The 21513-nt window shown below is 40.5% G+C and overlaps 1 protein-coding gene across 1 annotated transcript in view; it reads left to right on the forward strand.

Moving 5' to 3' along the window:
• Nucleotides 1-21513, forward strand: part of LOC122798817 — a 3666270-nt gene that overhangs the window by 3054989 nt on the left and 589768 nt on the right. The window lies entirely within an intron of this gene.

Raw genomic sequence — 21513 nt, forward strand, 5'->3', positions numbered from 1 at the left:
CTCTTATGTCAGCTTGTTTTGCATTGTTAGTAGGTTTTCACTCCCATCACTGTAGTCTTATGGTATTAGCTGTGTGCTGAGACTGACATGAGATGTGTTTTGCTAAATTTTATTCTGGGAAAAAAGTTTGTTTTTAGCACTGGGGGGGGTCTGCTTTTTGAGATAGAGTTAACTTGCTGGTGCTCTGGATGTTTCATTAACACACAGAACAAAGGATGTTTAAACTGATTGGCTGTATATAGCATTCTTTTTCTTGGGTTTAAACTGCAGTGCCTTGTGTGCCTTTGCACTCCATCTTCCTGAGCTGCAGTAGGCTATGCACTACCCAGAGTGGGGAACAGTCCACAGAATAGTCACAAGCCATTATAATCTATCCTATCTGTAGAGTTAGTGTTCCTGTACAATCCAACCGATACATTGCCATTAAAAATAGAGTAAAATTGCATTATTGAGCATATATAGTGTATATATGAGCATACAGTCTTTCCTTCTTTAAGTCAAATGCATAGTGCTACCCTTTTAAGAAGAAATGTACCATAATGAACTTGGAGTACTGAGCTGTTGGGGAGTTGAGTGTGAGCTGCTGAAGTGTTAGCTTTGTTTTTTTCTATGCTGCATATTGTCTGTAATAAAGATCGTTCTTATGGTTTGTACCTGTTACATTCTGTATTTGTGTGCCACCATCAGAAATGGTGCCAGAATTGGATTTTCTCAATGAACAAAAAACAAAAAATGCCATTACTGGTTATGAAATCATGCCACACCAAGGGATCCAAAATGCTCACAGATAGTTGTTTTTACTAAAAATCAGTTTATTACCTCATTAGTTTTTTGTTATACTGAATTTAAGATATTTGCCTTTCAGTTAAAGAACTTCTTGCTGACATGACTAAATTTAATCCAGCAAAGCCATTTCCTGGCCTGCCAGTAGACAGAGATGTCCACAGCTGTGAGGAACTACAAAATTAGACAACGAGTCTAATGAAATCCTTTATGGAGTGGGCTTAATAGTAAGAAAAGTTACTTGATCTGTGTAGTGAAAATCAAATTAAAATCCAGTGTGGCTGTAACTGCAAAGGGTGCCATCTCCTTTGTTGCCCAAAGAAGAAGCAGAAATCAAACAAAGACAAGATCCTGACAGTATTGAAAGTGTTACTGAACCGACTGAGTGGTATGTTGCTATGATCCTTGCAATTAAAAAGAATGGTTGAGTGAGAATTTGTGAGAAATTGAAAAAGTAAATGATGCATTTGTGTGAGAAAAGTTCATACTGCCTACCCTAGAAGACATTGTATCCAAGCTAGAAAATGCAACAGTGATTTCTGTGCTAGATGTTTCCAGCAAATTCTGGCAACTACCCTTAGATAAAGAAGGCCAAACATTAGCAATGTTTATTACCCCAAAGGATGATTTTGTTTCAAAATGTTACAATTTGGTAAAACTTCTGCACCTGAGCTTTTCAATATCTCATGGCTAATCAGAGTTTGGATTGTGCTGTATTTATGGATGGCACCTTGGTATTTGGTCTCAGATAAGCAAATAAATTATTCAGGGTTAGAGGCAGTACTGCAAGTAATTCAAAATCCAGGTCTCAGGCTCAATAAAGAAAAATTTTTCTCTAGTCAAACAGAGCAATAGTATTTTGGCCACCATTTAAGTCCTAGTGGTATCAAGCCAGGTGGAAGCAAAGTCAGTACTATAACTGGATGCATGTTCCATCTGCACTTAGCCTTAGCCATGATCAACAATTTGGGCATGTTTTTTTGGACCCTTCCACCACTCTCTGTCCTTGAATAGACCTGTTAAAGAAAATGTGTCATGGTACTGAGGACATGCTCAAGCCCAAACTTTTGACAAGGTTAGATAAATGCTTTCTACTGCTCTGGTGTTAGCATGTGATTTCACTAAACAAACCATAGTGAGTGCAGATGCTAGTAGCTATGGTCTATCTGTTGTACTACTCAAAAGGAATGCACAGACTTTACACTCCATAGCTTATAGCTCCAGAATGTTGAGAGATGCAGAGCAAAGGTATTCACAAATTGAAAAATAATGTCTTGTAAATGTGTAGATATGTGAGAAATTCTCTCTAGGTACCACTTAGGGTGCTAGAGTTTCCAGCTGCAGACTGAACAAAGCCACTAGCTCCATTAATCAGCTCATCTGATCTTGACAAAGTGTTGCATAGGTAACAAAGACTGTTAACGAGACTAAGCAAATTAAGTAGAAGAGCTGTGTATACTGCTGGCAAATTACTGTTTGCAGCAGACATGTTGTCTAGAAGTCCTATATGTACCCATACAGTGTATGACACTGAAAATGATGTAGCATCCTATCTGCAAAGCATAATAATTAAATGGTCTGTGACCACCAAAAAGCAAGAAAAGCTGAAACAAACCAATCAGTGAAATCCTGAGTTGCAAGCAGTTGGCCTATATGAGAGTGATGGATGGCCAAATCATTGGACACAAACCGACCAGATCATGCACAAAAACGTATTAAGCAGTTAGAGCAGTTATTTGAGTGCGATGACTTAATGCTGTTGTATCAAAACAGAATTGCAGAACCCCTAAACCAGTGAGCAGAGGTGCTATAACAGATTCATGAAGGTCATCAAGGACTTGATAAATGCAGAGATTAAGACAAAAATATTTGTATGCTGGCCAAGTATCAACCAAAGCAGAGTATAATGTCCAAGTGACAATGTTGTATTGTGCATTTCAGAGAAATAAGCCATTAATACTACCATCATTGCCAAGTTGCAAACTTATGTGAGTTCAGTGACAAAAAGTTCCTTGTTGTTGGTTATTATTCATGTGATGTTGAAATAGCTCATGTGACATCTACAACTTTTCAACAAATCATAGCCTGATTCAAGACTGTGTTCTCAAGATACAGTACAATGATAAACAGTTTGTGTCCACTGAGTTCAAGAGTTTGTTGATTATTGCTTTACTCATACTGTATCAAGTCCTCACTATCCTAAATCAATTTCCAGGTAAGTCCTTCCCAATTTATACTTGAAACACAAATACGAACTGTTGTTTCAGTGTTAGGGGAAAAATTATAACCAAGAGCAATAAACACTGTACCGCACCACAAAAATAATGACCAAAATGCAAAGGCTTCAGGCAAAACATTTTATGATCATTGTCATTCTGCAAAGCCACTAACTATTTTATAACCTAGCCAAGTTGTCCACTTAAAGTTAAAGAGAGACAAAAAGTGGAACTCTGCAGGTATATTAGTGTAAAAAAATCAGCACAATCATGTTCCTGTTTTGTGCAAACTAGTGATAATGTCACAGTCGGATAAAATGGATGACATTTTTGAGCAAATGCTGCTGTGTCAACCTGAATGTTATGTACCAGGTAGCCAATCAAAATCAGTTAAGCCAAGAATTACCAGATCAAGGTCTAGCATACCTTTGCTTGTACCAGTGACTGATCTATCTGTTCTATGTGTTTAAGAGAAGACCCTTGCCAACATTAACCCTAACCCTAACCCTGGCCCTGCCCCTAACACTGCAACTTAAATGAAAAAAAACTTTCCATAACACTACCTCTAATTAGAAGAAAATAGTTGCTAGTGTTATGGAGGTGTTTTAGTGTAAAGATTGCAAAAGGATTGTGCATTCTTTTTGCAGTGTTTAGTAGGTTTGATGTTGTGGATTTTTGATAGTGTGGTAGTTCAAAATATCATGTTGGCTGTTGTATGTTCAATTTAGTGACATTTCGAACAACTATACTGTATTCAATGTGTCTGTGCATGCGTGTATCTATGTGTGTGTATGTATGTATATATATATATATATATATATATGTGTATATATATATATATATATATATATATATATATATATATATATATATATATATACATACATACATAATAAATATGTATGTGTGTGTATATATGGATCCCTATCAGATTTTTAAAGTTTCAAAGCATCAAACTTCATATGACTGAGACCATATGATTGAAGTTTTGAAACTTCGAACATTTTGAATGGAGATCACTGTACATCATAGATTGGGAAATTTACACTTTTCTTCACTGTATTGTGATCTCGGAAGTGGTATATTTAATTAGCAGGGGGTGTGAGGGGTGCAGGGGAAGCTTGCCCCCCCCTGCAAAAACATTAAAAATATTTTTTAATGTTCAAAGTTCCAGAAGCTTCGATCATATGGTCTCAGCCATATGAATTTAGAAGTTTCAGAACTTCTATAATCTGATATAGATCTGTCCATATGTTGTTCTGTCTTTCAGCTTTTCCCGGTTAGGGGTCGCCACAGTGGAACTTCGGTCCGCTAATGATTGGCAGTAGATTTTTACGTGCCGACTTGCCAGGTCTGACGTACAACCTTCAACGAAGGTACGCCCATTCACGCATGTCTCCACACAGAAGACGCTCTAGCTGAGAATCCGTGTGTGTGTGTGTGTGTGTGTGTGTGTGTGTGTGTGTGTGTGTATATGTGTGTGTATATATATATATATATATATATATATATATATATATATATATATAGTATGCATGTACATAAAGACATTGATTCTTTAAGTCAAATGCACCATGTCGCCCTTTTAAAAAGAATTGTACCATAATGCACTAGGAGTGCCAAACTGCTAGGCAGTTGGTTGTGAGATGCTGGAATGCTGTCATCGCTATTGCTATTCTACCATGTTGCTTGTAATAATGTTGCCTGTTTATTGTCCATGCTGAATCTTGATTTCTTTGTGAAGGTTAATATTTGTATTTTGTACCATCATCTGACATTTTTGTTTCTCCAATCTATATTTATCCTAGCTGCTATTAGTTGTCCTTAGTTATGTTGAAATCCTCCCTGTGCCATATTCACACCTAGCTACTGTTAGTTGTCCTTTGTTATGTTGTGACCTTCCCTGTGCCATATTCACTCCAACTGCTATTACTTTCCCTTAGTTGCACTGTGAGCCACACACACTATTTGTTGTTGAGCTGGCTATAATTGTAACTGCATTTATTGTCTGTTCATTGTAACCTTTTGTTCTAAAGTTTCCAGGTCAGCTAAGCTGCTAACTGTTTGAAGTGAACATTTTGTAAGAAATAAACTCTCCTGGTGTCTGACATGGAAGACAAATCAGCTTGTGTCCCTTCTGTAGCCAGTCTCCTAGCACATGGGTATTCCTGGGTAGTGTAACTGCGTAATGATCACAGATGATTAACTATTGCGTGATATACACAGTGTGACCTGTGAGACGTGTAGGTGTCTTCAAAGCATAGCAGCAACCCTCTTATTTGAATAGATGCCCTGTGTGTACCACACAGCACCACCCACAGTTCTTTAAGACCCCCCCCCCCAGCCAACATATGTTAAGGCAATTAAGGTAATTTCTTAAGCCTCCAAGAAATAGAAAGTTAAGTCTCAGTATAAAACATTACCACCTTCACACATATCAGTGAGTCAGCAGTTTATAAACCTTGCACAAGGTACAGGATATGTACAAGCATAGTGTGACATTGGTGAGGACTGCTGTGGGAGTGACAGATACATTTAAGGTGGAGGTGGGATTACATCAAGGATCAGCTCCGAGCCCTTTCTTATTTGCAGTGGTGATGGACAGGTTGACAGAAGAGATTAGACAGGAGGCCCCGTGGACTATGATGTTTGCAGATGACATTGTGATATGTAGTGAGAGTAGGGACCAGGTTGAGGAGACCCTGGAGAGGTGGAGATATGCTTTAGAGAGGAGAGGAATGAAGGTCAGCAGGGCTAAAACAGAATATATGTGTGTAAATGAGAGGGAGGGTAGAGGAATGGTGAGGATGCAGGGAGTAGATTTGGTAAAGGTGGATGAGTTTAAGTACTTGGGATCAACAGTTCAGAATAATGGTGAGTGTGGAAGAGAGGTGAAGAAGAGAGTACAGGCAGGGTGGAATGGGTGGAGAAGAGTGTCAGGAGTGATTTGTGACAGACGGGTACCAGTAAGAGTGAAAGGGAAGGTCTGCAAGAGGGTAGTGAGACCAGCTATGTTATATGGGTTGGAGACGGTGGCACTGACGAAAAGGCAGGAGTCAGAGCTGGATGTGGCAGAGTTAAAGATGTTAAGATTTGCACTGGGTGTGACTAGGGTGGACAGGATTAGGAAGCAGTATATTAGAGGGTCAGCTCAGGTTGGACAGTTTGGAGACAAAACAAGAGAGGCGAGATTGCGTTGGTTTGGACATGTGCTGAGGAGGGATGCTGGGTTTATTGGGAAAAGGATGCTAAGGATGGAGCTGCCAGGTAAGAAGAAAAGAGGAAGGCCTAAGATAAGGTTTATGGATGTGGTGAGGGAGGACATGCAGGCGGTTGGTGTGAAAGAGCATGATGCAGAGGACAGGAAGAAATGGAAACAGATGATCCGCTGTGGCGACCCCTAACGGGTACAGCTGAAAAAGATGATGATGATGATGATGACACAGCCACAAATTAATGGAATACAAACACAATATGTCCTAGTCATTGGTGACTCCATACTCAGGCATATGCTCATGAGGCAAGACAAGGACAGGATGACAGTCTTCTTTCCTTCACCAGGACCAGAGATGCCACTAGGCCTCTTCAGTCCCTTATACTGGGCATATATGAATACAACTCAGTGGCAGTCCATATAGGTGTGAATGACTTGCAGTGCCTAACTATTAGGGATATGCAGAGGAGTATGTTGGATTTCACAGTGCCTGTGTTAAATACAGGCAAGACTCTGATATTGAATGGCAACCTACTTTTGCCCAAAAATAAGATAAATGGCTTTAGCAACTGTCTAAGTAGTTGGTGTCATTTTTGGAGGGCCTAGTATATGCTAGCCTGTGGTAAGATGAAAGACAGACTAACTTGTTTCACACGGGATAGTTTCACCTCACTTACGTTGGTTTACATTTACTGGACAAAGCCTTTGCTGCCCTCAGAGTACTTTTTTGAAGCCACGTCTGACTACTGGACATCCTGACATAGCAGATAGAGTTACACCAAATTCTAATTTTGACCATATCAAGGTTGCTCTACTCAGAAGGTTTTTTTTAACACCTTTATTAACTGCACACAATTTTAACAGTAACATGGGTGCATATATCGCTATAGAAAAAAAAATTATAAACATTTTCATCGTTTTTCTGCATTGTACACATCATTTTTCTTTATTAACAATTACTATTTACTCAATTACATAGTTTGCTTAAGTCTTGTCTTTCTTTAATTTTGACTCCTCTTCCAGTGAACACTTTTCTGCATGCCCCCCCCCCCCAGAAAGTTCAGTTATTTATTTATATATAATTCACTCTTTCCTTTTTCTAAAGATCCCATCTCCATTTCTTGTATCTCATTTACAGTGTCCAATATCTCAGTCCATGTTGGTGTGGACCTTGATTTCCATTTTCTAGTAATTGCTTTCTTGGCACCCAATAGCATTAAACTTAGCAAGGCTTTACTATGTCTAGGCAGTTCAGTTACTGTATCCCAGCTCAAAATAATTATTTTTTTAATTACAATCGTTTGCTTCCTCAACATTTTGGACAGATACTGTGTAGGGACATTTTTTGCCAGCTCAACAGCTCATTGCTCCCAGTTATCTCTGTCTTTCCCATCACAACTACAATTGCTATCTCCATGAGGAAAAATTCTCTGAAGTCTGGTGTTTCCATGCATAGATCTTGTTGCATATTTGGGTGACATACAGATGTCTTTCCATTATTCCTATGTATATTTCCTTTCCATCTTCTTTCTTCCCAAGATTTTCTAACCTCTTTTGATTGAGTCTTATAGTTATCATGCAGTACTTTATATGCCCCACTAATTAACAGCAGCTTCTGTTCTAGACATAACTAAAAGCTTAGCCAGAGCTGGTCTTTCACTTAGGGCTCCCTACCCTTTTCAGTTTGATTATACTCTATCAATCCCTGGGAGGGAAGGCAGTCTCTAACCTGTAGTCCAAACTTCCTCTTGGCCTCATCCCACTCTATTACCTTTCCCTCTATAATTATTTTCTCCTGTAACCTTGATTCCTTTGATACTGTTTTGAAATAAATTCCATCCTATTCCATCCTATTTCACCCTACCTGTTTTCTATGCTCCTAGTTACGGTCATCTTTGTTCTTGAAATCTCCTCTCTCCCTTCCTGTGTTGGCTTAAGTTGTATAATAAGTTTTACTAATATTTAAGTATAATATTCTGTCCTTATTTCTTGAACACCACTCCCGTTTAATTGTCATGCTTTTCTCTTTGATTTGTAACCTCCTGCGTGTGTTATATTTATCTGCTTTAACTATGGACTACAAATCTAGTAGTTCTAAATCACCTTGTTGTAAGGGAAGAAACAACTTATTCCATTTGACTCTTGCCCTCATCACCTCCCAAATAAATTCCTTTTACTCTTTATTAATTACAGTCCACAACTTGTTCTCTGGTTGACAAACTATGTCTTACCTGTACAGAAAACTTAAGGGACTAGAAACATTGTCATTGTTTGTATCTTACTATTGGTATCAATAATTAAGATACAAATGTTCATTCAGCCACAAACTTGCTAATATTGAACAAATAAAAATATTGTACATAACACTTAGAAAGGATGAGTTAAATAATGTAGATAAAAGTTAAATAAGTAGAGTACTTGTAGAGAAAATAGAGAAAATCACATTGGACAGATGAATTACTCAAAAATAATTGAAGAAACTAAACCTTCTCTTGGCTATTTCTTAACTAAATAAATTACTGAGCCTAAGCTACACTGGCTGAGTTTTCAGAAGATAGTACAGGCAGACATAAATGCAGAACTCAGACTTACAGATCTGTACATATAACAAACTCCAGAGTAGTTCTTTTTTTCTAACTGTATTTTCTTCCTGCGCAATACAGAAATCAAAGATGCAGTTAAGAAGAGTTTCACATTTACCAGCTAATAAGTTTGTTTCCAGCTCTTGCTTAACTATCTCTGCACTGATGTTCTTGTGCTTTTCCAATTTGTTAGCTTTCTAGTCTAGGAATAATCACAGACTTTGTAATCACAAGGCAGAATAATTCAATTTGTATACATTTGTTAATCACCCAACTTAATAATCATAGGAGACTTTATCATGAGACACACAGATGTGCCTTTCACCAGGCTAGACAAGGGGAAAGTCACTGTAAGTTGCTTGTCAGGTGCTAGAATCCACTGTATCGTGCACGCACTCAAGTCTCTTAACAACAGGTACTGTTATGACTCTGTCATAGTCCATGGTGGTGTGAATGACTTGAGATGTACCTCTCTGGACTATATGAAGAGAGACACGATTGAGCTCACTGAATACGAGTCCCAGGCAGGTATGTCCCTAGCCTTAAGCAGCATCCTACCAGCACCCAGAATGATGCCTCAATATAAAAGAAAATGATTGACTTTTAACAATTGGCTTAGTTTCTGGTGTCATTCCAAGGGGATCCAGTACCTGACAGCCTGGGAGGACATGACTGACAGACCACAATGCTGTGCCAGAGATGGGCTTCAGGCTTCTGGCAAAGGCACTTGCCTCCCCCATAGTGCCTTTTTTAGGCAAAGTCATGAGCACAAAATTACCAACATGAAAAATAAAATTCTTCTAAATGAAATGTTAAGGTCGTGCTGTTAAACGATAGGAGTCTAAGCATGAAACTGCACTCATTGCAAGCATTCCTCGCCTTGGAGGATGCTGACATTTGTGCAGTCACTGAAACCTGGTTTAAGGCTGCACAGAACACCCCAGCCTTACCAGTTTACTCATCCTACCATACTTTCAGACCCCAAATGGAGGGCGACAAAGGAGAAGGAGGCACAGTGTCAATATTTATAAAAACATTTTATGAAAAAGACACACACACTGCCAGGCTGGTCAAGCGGTATGACACACAGGAGACACTCCAAGTGTAGTTCACTGTTGACAAAGCACCTATTCAAATCATAGCTAGTTACAGAACCCCAACCATGACTCAGGACGCCCACTCCACCTATCTGGACTTACTTGACTCCATCAAGATTCAACCCTCTACCCTGATCCTGAGTGACTTTAACTACCCAACCATAGAGTGGAAGACCTATTCTAGCCCAAACATGAATGCCCAGAGATTCCTTGACTTCGTCAGTGCCAATGCATTGGATTAGCTGGTCAACACCCCCACAAGAAGTGAAAATATTCTAGACCTGGTACAAACCAACATGAGTAGCCATTGTAGCATCCCTACAGTGTCATCCTCCTTCATAAGATCCGACCTTAAAGCGATATACTTTTGAAGTCACCCTCTCCCAAGGTATTGGGAGCAGATAATTAGAGAGGGAAAGGTAATAGAATGAGAAGATGCCAAGAACCTTTTTGGACTGCAGGTTAGAGATTGCCTTCCATATCAAGGATTGATATGACAGTACAGGCAAAGAGAAAAAAATAGGGGGTTCCTAAATGAAAGACCACCACTGGTAGAGTACTTAGTAGAATCTAGAACATAAGTTGCCATTAAGAAAGGAATAATTAGTAGAGCATATAAAATATTGCATGATAACTATAAGAATCAATCAGAAGAGATTAGGAAGAATTGGGAAGAGAGATTGGATAAGCAATTCACCCAGAAACAATAGGGGTTATATGTATGTCTCCCAAATGTGCAACAAAATCTAGAAGATTTAGAATCTTTGCCTGGAAATGTTTAAATAGATATGTTTATACACCAAGCAGGCTCCAAAGAATCTTTCCTCAGGTAGACGTCAAATGTTGGAGATGTGATGGGGAAGAAAGGGGTAGCTGGGAACATATTTTCTGGGAATGTAACGAGTTGGCTGACTTTAAAGATTCCCTGCAGACTGTTATGTCAGAGATGCTTGGTGAGCAAATTGGAGTGACTAGGGAAATTATTTTTTTTTTGAGCTATGATACAGAGTTGGAATTGCCTAGACATAGTAATACCTTTCCAAGTCTAATTATGATGGCTGCCAAAAAAGCAATAACTAGAAAATGAAAATCAAATTCTAAACCAGCTTTGCTAGAAGTAATAAAGATAGTAACAGAGATAAAACAAATGGCACTGGGATCTTTAGAAAAGGGTAGGAGTAAATTACAGAGGAAAAATTGGAAATGTGGGACCACTACATGCAGAGGAGGAATGATGTTTAACAGAAGGCATGATCTGAATGAGCTATATAATGGCTGACTGACAATGTGACAACCTATATGCTATCTGGCTTCTAATAATGGTTTAGTAGAAATATAATCATTCAAGCCATGGGCTTTGGCTGCAATTAACATAAGCTGCCATTTAACTTCTTTTTCCCCTAAAATAGCCTTTATGCCCCCCCCAGGATTTGGCTTTACTTGTTCCAAAATCCCAAATTTGAAAACATGACTCCCACTATTCATTTGAATGTGTTTATATAATGTATTATTATGATCCTTCCTTCTAATACAGTAATTGTGGTCATATATTGTATTCCTAAGTTGTCTGTTCGTCTTCCCCATGTAGAAACTCGGACAGATAACACATTTAGCTAAGTATATTATATGCTGGGAACAGCAGTTACCATTCTTAAACCAAATCTTGGTATGATTTACATTTTCTAAGATGATTGCTTTCTCTTCCAGGATGTTCTGGCACTGTTTGCAGCACCCACACTTCCTTGTGTGTACCTCTTTTTTATGTATCTAGATACTATGTTCCCTCTTTCAAATCTGAACTTTAAGTTGTGTCCAGTCTTACACACATATCTTGGATTTGTACCCAACTTTCTCTGTACCATGTCGTCACTCCTAAGTATATTCCAATTATTGCTTATAATGTCTTTTATTTCTTCTGCATATTGATTGTATTTGACTATACAAGCCCTTTTGTACTGTTTATCATTATCCTTATTCAATTTGCCCATGTTGTTCTCTAATCCAACATCTAACAAAGAACAATATTTCTTCTCCTACTCCTTTATAACATAACTACTAACATGTCTAATAATAGATCTGAGCTGACCTCAGAGACCTCCACAACACAACAGAGATGCAAAACACACTCAGCAAGTTAAGCCTACCTCATCACATAGCACAAGGAGTCCCAAAGTCACAGATTCTGAGCAAGTAAGGCAGGCATTGACCCAACCAAGCATTTTTTTATAGATGACTTCATTGTAAAACTTACAAATGGGCCTGTTACCAGAGTGAGCAAGGAAAGAATGACAGTTAGTTTCTTGTATGGTTTCAAGATCTGTCAGAACACACATGCACTCAAGTCCTTGAACAAGTACCAGTATGAGTCTGTCATAGTTACCGGTGTCAGTGGCTTCAGGTGAACCTCCCCAGATTATATGGAGAGAGACATGATGGAGCTCTATCCATCTTTGTGTCCAAGGCAGATCTGAATGTAGCATTGAGCATCATTCTACCTGCTCCAAGGATAATGCCACTATATGAGCAAAAAGTACTTGGCTTAAGTTTTGGGGTCATTCAAAGGGGGTCCAAAATTTATCAGCCTGGGAGCATATGATCAGCAGATCATGCTGCTTTGCCAGAGATAGTCTGCATCTGCCCTCTCTAGTGTTTTGGCTATTGGTAAAGACATTGTCCACCCCTGTAATACCATGTTTTAGGCAGTGACAACCTCCTAAACCTACCAACATAATGAAGGAAGCAAAAGAAAATATGAAGGTGTTACTGAGCAATGCTAGGAACCTAAACAAGATACTCCACTACCAACTCTTCCCACACTGGCGGACATTGACATCTGTGAAGTGACAGATGTAGTTTAAAATAGTCTAGGGCACTCCAGCTGTGCAAGCCTATAATGCTTTCCACATGTTTAGATCAGCTACTGGGCAGGAAGGGAGAAAAGGTAGAGATTGCCTCTATCTACATTCAGAAGGGGCTCATATCAAAGCTAGTAAAACAGTATGATGCAGTAGAGCTTCTTCTTGTCCCAATAGCCATCAGAAAGGTCCTATGCCATATGTTAGCTAGCTATAGAACTCCCTCTATGACACAAGAAAGCCATAATGCCTATCAGAAACTAGTATCACTCAGTATTAAAGACAATACCATTTTCCTAAGTGATCTGAACTATCTGAACTATCCAAATGTAGACTGTGAAACCCATGCTATCACTAGTGCACAAGCACAGAGATTCTCAGACTTTGTCAATACATATGCCATGGAACAAATAGTCAGAGTCCTCACTAAAGGGAATAACATCTTGGATCTTGTCCTTACTAATATGGTAGCATCTTGCACCATCCCTTGCGTAGCTCAGTCACTTGTTAGGTCTACCCATAAAGCAGTTTCCTTCAAATAAATGTCAAAATCAGAGATCCTTTTCACCTGAGTTACCTTTAGAAATTTCTTAAAAACAAACTACTTACTCCTGATACAGTGGCAAGCTTTATATTCCCAAGAATAGCCATATATCCACCCAGCATATCAAACCCTGGGCCTTTCCATGTGCTATACATGAGACATATGTCCTAATCCCAAAGACGGGAGGTACATAAGGGATGTACAGAGGCAAACTACCTCAAAACTCTTTTGCCGCCAGTCCGAAAGCAGGACTACATTTTGTCTTCAGTCTGAGGGTCTTTTGTCTTTAGCTATTACCAAGCTATCTGATGATATAAGTACCCCATTGGGGACCCTTCCTTTTTTTTGTTGGTTATGACCTTTTTTTTATGTACGTGTCATCCAGAAAAGGAAAATGTGAATGTGAGAGACAAATTACACATTAAGACCATCACAGTAAGTGTTTATTTTGTCTTGGTGCAAAACATATCCATAGGGAGTGTACAATTTGTCAATCTTTTGTACCTAAGACCCTATTTATCTGCCTTTCTTCTTTTGCTTCCTGCACTGGTAATTATGTTGCTGAAGCTTCTGGTTGTGATATCCAGTCTCTTCTAAAGAAGAAGCCTAAGAAACTTAAACCTGAGGCTTTGACTGTCCAGCCCCTACTGGACATCCCCCCCTGGGTCCAGTGTTGAGACCTCGGATTGTCAGGTCGCCACATCCAGCCCTGCAACCCCCCATTGGAGGTCAATGTGGGGTAGGCAGTTTGCATGTCCAATGGGGCTGATCGAATGTCTAGTACAGACAAGAAGGGGAACTAGGCTGGTCATTTACAATGGGCCAGAGGTATCTCTGATATTCTTGCTAGAGAATAACTATCTGGCAGCTTAATCAAAGTTTGTCAGGGCTATGATCCTTTCCTGTATGTGCAGGTGGATATCCCTGCAAAGCCAAAGCAGAAAACTAAGCATACCTTTCCCTCTCCCTCTCAGTTAGTAGGAATTTCTCAGAAGGCATGGCAAGACTTTACGCAAGGGTTCTTTAAAACTCTTTTGTCTGAAACCTCCTCAGTATTTCCAGGCTCCACCCACTGTTGTGGCTCCTTTTTCCTTCTACTACTGAGAAAAAAGGGAGAGATACTGTTCTTCTAATGAGGACGACCAAGACTCTGATGAAGATTCCCTTGCTTATTCTTTTCAGATTCACTATTCCTTGGCCGTGGCCTCTGAAGAAGAAGATTCTCTTTCCCCTGATTCCCCTTTAGAGGAATTTCTTTTGGGGCCACCACGGTAAAAATAATGCAACATTTTAAATGGGAATACTCTAAAATATCTCATGCCCTACAGAGGTATTACGCATTGTTTCATATTGATACCGCTAAGCCCTCTGCTATACACCCATGGCTGGAAACACTGTTAAATGTCTTTATTGTTGCTTACCTGAATCCTGCATTCAAGCTAGCTCCGTATTGAAATATAAGCACTCGAAATGCAAGCCACAAAAAAAAAAAAAAAAAAAAAACACATCAGAAGGGTGAATTTCAAAAATCCCCACATCCCCCAAATGTGTATATACCAACTGAAATATTATCATACCTTGGAGTAAAGGGAATATTCTGAAAAATGGCACCTTGGACTTCTTTGTATATGTAAGTCTAATCTTTCAACCATTCAGTCTCTGCATTTTGGGACTTGCTGTAGCAGGTCACGGTATTTCAAATGGCTACCATCCAAGTCCCTTGTTCCTAAGAAGCCTGACAGGTTTTGCAAAGCTCATGATAAACAAAAGTTCTGCTGTTGTCAATTTTCATTCTCCCCTCAATTGTTGGGTTCATATCCGACCCTCGGATCTGACTCTGCTATTATTTTAGCTCGTGGTCACCAAAAAACTCTCAAGCTCCTTCCTTACCCATAATGCACCAACCTCTAACATAGTTTTCTTCCATCTCTAATTTTTTTCTATTGCTAATACCCTTAAACTTTCTAACTTTCAGTCGTAATCCTGCCTTTCATACACTTGTTTAGCTGTAATTTTCATTACCATAGTTGGTAACTCTGTATTTCATTTTTACACTTTTAGTGGACAGCACAGTGGTGTAGTGGTTATCATTGTCGCCTCACAGCAACAGGTTCTCTGGTTTGATTTTCAGCTGAGATGCGCTCTGTGTGCATGTTCTCTGTTTGGTTATGCAGGTTTTCTCTGGGTCTTCCAGTTTCCTCCCACTTTTCAGATGTGTCTGGAGCATGTCTCCACTGAAAATAGGTTCTGCCTAGTCAGACATTCCTTGTAAACAAATGTTAAATAGTGTATTTTTAGTTATCTTTGTTGGTATTTCTCATTTTTCTCTTTAATAATTAAAAAAAAAAGTTTCTCCTTTCCTGTACCCTTTATTTTTACGATGTCTGAAAAGGGTCCATCTGACTTTAAAATGTCAGGACTGTGGACAAAAATTGCTGCTCTCTGATGCACTTGCCTTATGCATGCAATTTCTAGGCCCTCAACACCTGCAAGCTGATTGTAAAATTTGTAAGGTTTTCAATACACATGCTATAACAGGTAGGAAGAATAAACTAATTCTGAAAGGTTTGTTACCTTCTTCCTTTCAGAAGTCTTATCTGAGGCTCAACCCCCCCCAAACAGAAAGTTAAGGAGCTGTGTTCAAAGCCTTCCAATCCTTCCAGATACTCAAGCCTATCATCATATCCGACCTTGGAGCCTTCAAGAAAGAAACACAAGAAAATTGATCCGAACATAGCTCCTAACCAGATGGTATCAGATAATAAAATGGCTTCACTGGATCCCAGTATCTTGGTTCTGAAGTCTTTTCCAAGAACTTCATACTCTCCCTGTTGGACCCAGTACTCTCTCAAGTACCTTCCCCTTTCCTGGAATCCCACCGGTATTTTAGATCACTGTCAGTGACCTCATCTCTTTCTTCCAGAGTCTGACCAAGCCTGAGGTGAACAGAATGATGAGGAAGTTTCTCTCGGAGCAAATAGAGATGGGAGTTTTTCTGGATCCTACACCTCCAGGTCAGGAAGCTCTTATTAGCACTACACCACCATTCTTGTCTCCTTCTCCGATCTGAACAGTAGTTTCAGAGCCCTTGGATCCAAGTCTTATGGGACCATCTAGATCAGATCTGAAGATCTTAGCATTTTCAGATCTGAGGATGTCTCTGAGTGCTTCAGCTCCAACAGTTTCGGATCTGGACTCTTGGATCCAAAGTGTCCCTGTCATATCCGAGGTGGTAGAGTCAACTCCAAAGTTTTTGGAGCCATCTCTGCCCCTTAGAGCTTAGGCATTGGATAGCTCAACCCTGACCTTTGCCTCGGATAGATTGCCTTTGGGGCAGGGGGAGCCAATGGGTTGGAAGCATGGTTTCTCAGCTCCATCGACTTCCTTCTCCCTGAAGCATTCTGGCTTTGAGGAAATGGAGAAGGTGTTCTCTGCTTCTGTAGGATGGATGGTTCCTCCCCCCTCTGGAACCCACATGTCTTTGCTCCGTGAGCCTCATCATTCCAGTTCACAGGGAAAGCCAGCTTAAAGTCTCCAGGCTACCCAGCAGGGTATTTCTGTTTTTACAGACACTTCTCCTGAACATCCAACCAAAAAGGTCCATAACAAGAAGAAGGGCAAGAGGAGGCACTTGGACTTCCCTTATGAGTCTGTCACCAAAGATACTGATTTTTATGAAAGGGAAGGGTCCCCAAGATCGCCACCTGAAAACTACTCACACAGAGACATTCTGGAGATCTATAAGCAGAGAGGTGATTAGTCAGCTGATAACCCTTCACTGGAGAAATTAGTATTCTTGGAGGCCTTTGTGTTTGGCCTATTTACCTCCTGAGTAACTCTGCCCACAGTCAGACTCATTGATTTGATGTCTAGGAGGGCGTGGAAGGAGCCTGATACAGTGGAGTCAATCCCCATAAGACCAGATTGGATTTTGGCACCACTTGTAGGAAAGCAATATTGGAGCAGGGGAGTACTGTTAGATGCCATGGTCATTGCGGCAGCCACTAAGAAGGAGCTGGGGGTGCAGAGTTACACTGTCCATCCCCCAAACAGAGATTCTAGGGCATTGGACAGATTTGGGAAGAGCATTTATGCTTCAGCAACCTCAGATCTCTGAATTACTTGGCCCACTTTACATGACTGTAAAGGGACTTGATAAAGGAACTGTCAAATTCCCTCTCTTGGACCACTGCTGTCAAGACTCAGACTTCTGCAGCCTCACAGTTGGCTTCCCTACAATCTATTTCTAATTCGTCCATGAGGCTTATCTCACATGCAGCTGAAGGTACCTCAGAGGCAGTGGTTCAGGCATTTCCATCAGGAGGCATGCCTGGATGTGCATGTTTCACTTTGCAGAGCCCTTCAAGTCCTTGTTCATCAATGCACCTTTTGACGGCAGTTTGTTGATTGGCCCACCAGTGAAGGACACATTTTCCATGTATGAGAAAGATGGAAAGACCTCCTGTGCAGTGGGTGTACATTTTTCACCCCTCAAAGAATCTTCTCCAGGAATCAGTGAGGCAGTCAGAAAATTTGGTTTAGGAAGCCCCAGGGTCCTTTCCAAGATTCATATGGAGATAGTTCTCCCAGGGGCGGGGGGGGGGGGACTTGAATGAGAGACACTGCCAACATGGCAAAGGAGGCCAGCAGAACCATGGGTCTAGAGATTCCTTTTCTAACAGACCCTACCAGCACTCCTGAAAGGTGGCCTGATTGTCCCCCTCTGGAGACAATTTGGGGGTCGGTTATCCTTGCACCAGAGAGCCTGGCAAGGCATAACAAGAGATCCATGGGTGCAGAGGATTATTTCCAGAGATTGTATAATTCATTTTGCCTCACTTCTTCATCTGCAAGAAAAATTCAAATGTTCCACCCAATCAGAGGAAAGCAGCAGCACTAGAAATTCAAAAGCTACAAGAAGAAAGCGTCATCCAAGAGATCCCACCAGACCAAATAGAATCCAGAAACTATTCAAGATTCTTTTTAATGCCAGAGAAAACAGGAGACTGGAGACCAATTTTGGATCTCAGTGTCTTGAACAAGTCAGTTAGGCATGCAGAGTTTCAGTGGGTCATGGTTCAGTCCATTCTGCCCTTTTTGAGCAAGGAAGATTGGATGTGCTTGATAGACCTTCAGGATGTGTACTATCATATAAAAATGAACAGACAGTCCAGAAGGTATCTATGCTTCTGGCTAGGAGCCAGTCATTATCAATTCAGACCACTGCCCTTTGGCCTCATCACAGCTCCCAGGGTGTTCTCCAAATACATGTCAGTAGTAGCAGCTGAGACTGCAGGGACCCCTGAGTGTTTCCATACTTGATGAGTACCACCCCGACCAGGCATCTACTAATAAGAGCCATTGATCAGGTACTCCAGACTTGCTCTTTTTTGGGGTTAACCATAAGTTACAACAAGTCTCAGTAGAACCATCTCAAGTACTGGAATTCGTATGAGCAGTTTTCAGCACAAAATCACTGACAGCTCTCTTCCTCTCTCAAGAGTACAGACTATCATATTCCAGGTCAGGGAAATAATTCACAGTACAAGAATCTCAGCCCGACTGATTCTTCAAACATTAGGCTTGATGTCAGCAGCCGTAATATTTGTTTCCTTGGCAAGATTCCATATGAGAATACTTCAGTGGCTGCTAGCAACACAATGGTCAATTCTTTATCAACAAATGACAACACAGCTAAGAATTACTCAGGCATACAAGAAATACCTTTGGTGTTGGATTTGATCAGAACAAGTTCTTCAAGGCCAGCCTTTCATCCTCCCTCAACCCAAGGGCATAGTTACCACAAATGCTTCCCAGATTGGGGGGGGGGCACTTCCTGGGGAAAACAGTCCAAGCACTTGGTCCCTCGAAGGGGCCAACATGCATATCAATGTTCTGGAAATGAGAGCAGTACTCTTAGCATTGCAGGCATTCCAAGACTCTCTCCCTTTCTGGACAGTTGTGATGCAGACAGACAACATGTCACTAGTTTGGTACATCAGCAAACAAGGGGGAACCAAGTCTTACCCCTTGTGTCAAAAAGCCCTCAAAGTGTGGCAGTGGGTGATCTCTTCCAGCTGCTTTCTGATAGCAATGCACATTCCGGGAAAGTCCAGCATGATAACACAAATTGAGCAGATCCATCCTATTGCGTCATGAGTGATTTCTCAACATGAAAGTGGCAGAAATGATTTTCCATCAATGGAGCCAGCCTTGCTGAAGTCTTTTTGCTTCTCCCCTAAGCAACAAGTGCAGCAACTTCTTTCCCCTAATCCCCCCACAGGGGGAATCACCAAGGGGATACTGTGCTCCACAGTTGGCCCACCGTCCCTTATGTCTATCTCCCAACTCTCCAAATTTCTTCAGAAAGCTGCCCAGTTGAAGAGCCAAGTCATCCTCATTGCACCTTATTGGCCTTGGCAGATTTAGTTCCCCTTCCTTTGGTTTCAACTACTTCACCCACCTTGGAGTCTGGATCCGATTCCAGGCCTCCTTTCTCACCTGACAGGCATGATACATCCGGATATCTCAAATCTCAAGCTAACAGCATGGTTTCTCCACTTCCTTTAATAACCACACAACTGATGCTGTCTTCCTGTCCATCATATATACTTTTATCTTTCCATAAAGCTTCTACAAGAAAACTCTACAAAAGTAAATTAAAAATGTTTGTTTTTTCGGCACATCAGAAACATATTGACCCTTTTTCATCCCCTATACAAAATGTTCTGGAGTTTTTGACAATGACTTTTAATGAAGGAGCTAGTACCTCAACTGTTAGAATTCAGTTAACAGCAATTTCTAACTTTCACATTGGATTTGAAAATTCCACTTTGGCTTCATTCAAGCTTTGTAAGGCCTATTTGAAAGATACTCTCCTGCTCAGACCTCCTTATGAAGACCCAATTTCACCATAGGAATTAAATTTGGTACTGCAGGCCTTAATGCATTCCCCTTTCGAACCAGTCACAGAATGTGATCTTAAATTCCTGACCTGGAATACTATCTTTCTAGTGGCCATTACCTCTGCTAGAAGAAATTCAGAAATTCAAGCATTGTCTTCAAAGCCTCCCTACTTGATTTTTCACAAGTATAGAGTAGCTTTACGTACCAACTCTTCTTTCCTTCCTAAGCTGTTATCAGAATCCAGTATCAACCAGTCCATTAATTCGTCAGTCTGCTTTCCTAATTTTGCAAATAAAGGTGAATATATGTTACATTTATTAGAAGTTTCTAGAGAATTGCATTTCTCCTTACATAGAACAAAAGAAATTAGGAAAACAGACAAACTGTGTCCTTTACAGATTCTAAATTGGTGAAATCAGTTGCAAAGGTAACTTTAGCCAGATGGCTGACAGATTGCATTTCATTTATCCGCAACAAGTTGGGTCTAGCCTTACCAAAACCTTTAATAGCCCATTCAACTAGGTCCATGGCAACTTCTTCAGTGTTTCTATCTAGGGCTTCCATAGATGACGTGTGGCTGCAACTTGGGACAATCCTCATACCTTTATCCCTTATTACAAACTGGATCTGGTCTAGAGGGGAAGAGCAGCCTTTGACTCAGCTGTGCTCAGGAATATCCTTCCTTAGAATACAGCCAGGAATTTAGGTAGCTGGGGACTCTGTCCCAACACTGAGGACAGAATGAAAATTGACATCAGATAAAGAAGCTATGTACTAATCATAACATTCCATCTATGTTGTCCATTTTCATTATTCCTGAACTCCCCATCCAACAGATGGCATAGTGGTTCAGCGGTTGCGTTGTCGCCTCACAGCAAGAGGCTCTCAAGTTCTGTTCTCAGCTGGGGTGCCTTCTGTGAGGAGTCTACATGTCCTCCCTGCATTCATGTGGGTTTCCTCCCACATTACAAAAACATGCATCTGGAGCATTTCTCTCCAGGCCTCTGCTGAAAAGTGTCTTTGTTCCAAGTCAGACTTTCCTGGTAAACAAATGTTAATAAGTAAATAAACAGCCCTGACCGTTTCTTCTTGATGATTTCTGGAAGAACAAGACATTATCAAGACACCACACCTTTGTCCTACATGTTGAGCTCTAGGTTCATAGGTGTGCACTAGGCTAATGGCCCTGGAGCCTTCACAGGCCTAGCCCATAAAAGTGCCCTGGCTTCATGCCGCCCAGTAGAGCCACTGGAGTGATCCCCAGGGTGAACTTTCTGTTACCCATCCACTAATCGAAATTTCTCTTGAAGATGGCT

Source organism: Protopterus annectens, chromosome 3.part1 (genome assembly GCF_019279795.1).
Source record: "Protopterus annectens isolate FY-2018-M chromosome 3.part1, PAN1.0, whole genome shotgun sequence".
Classification (NCBI taxonomy): Eukaryota; Metazoa; Chordata; order Ceratodontiformes; family Protopteridae; genus Protopterus; species Protopterus annectens.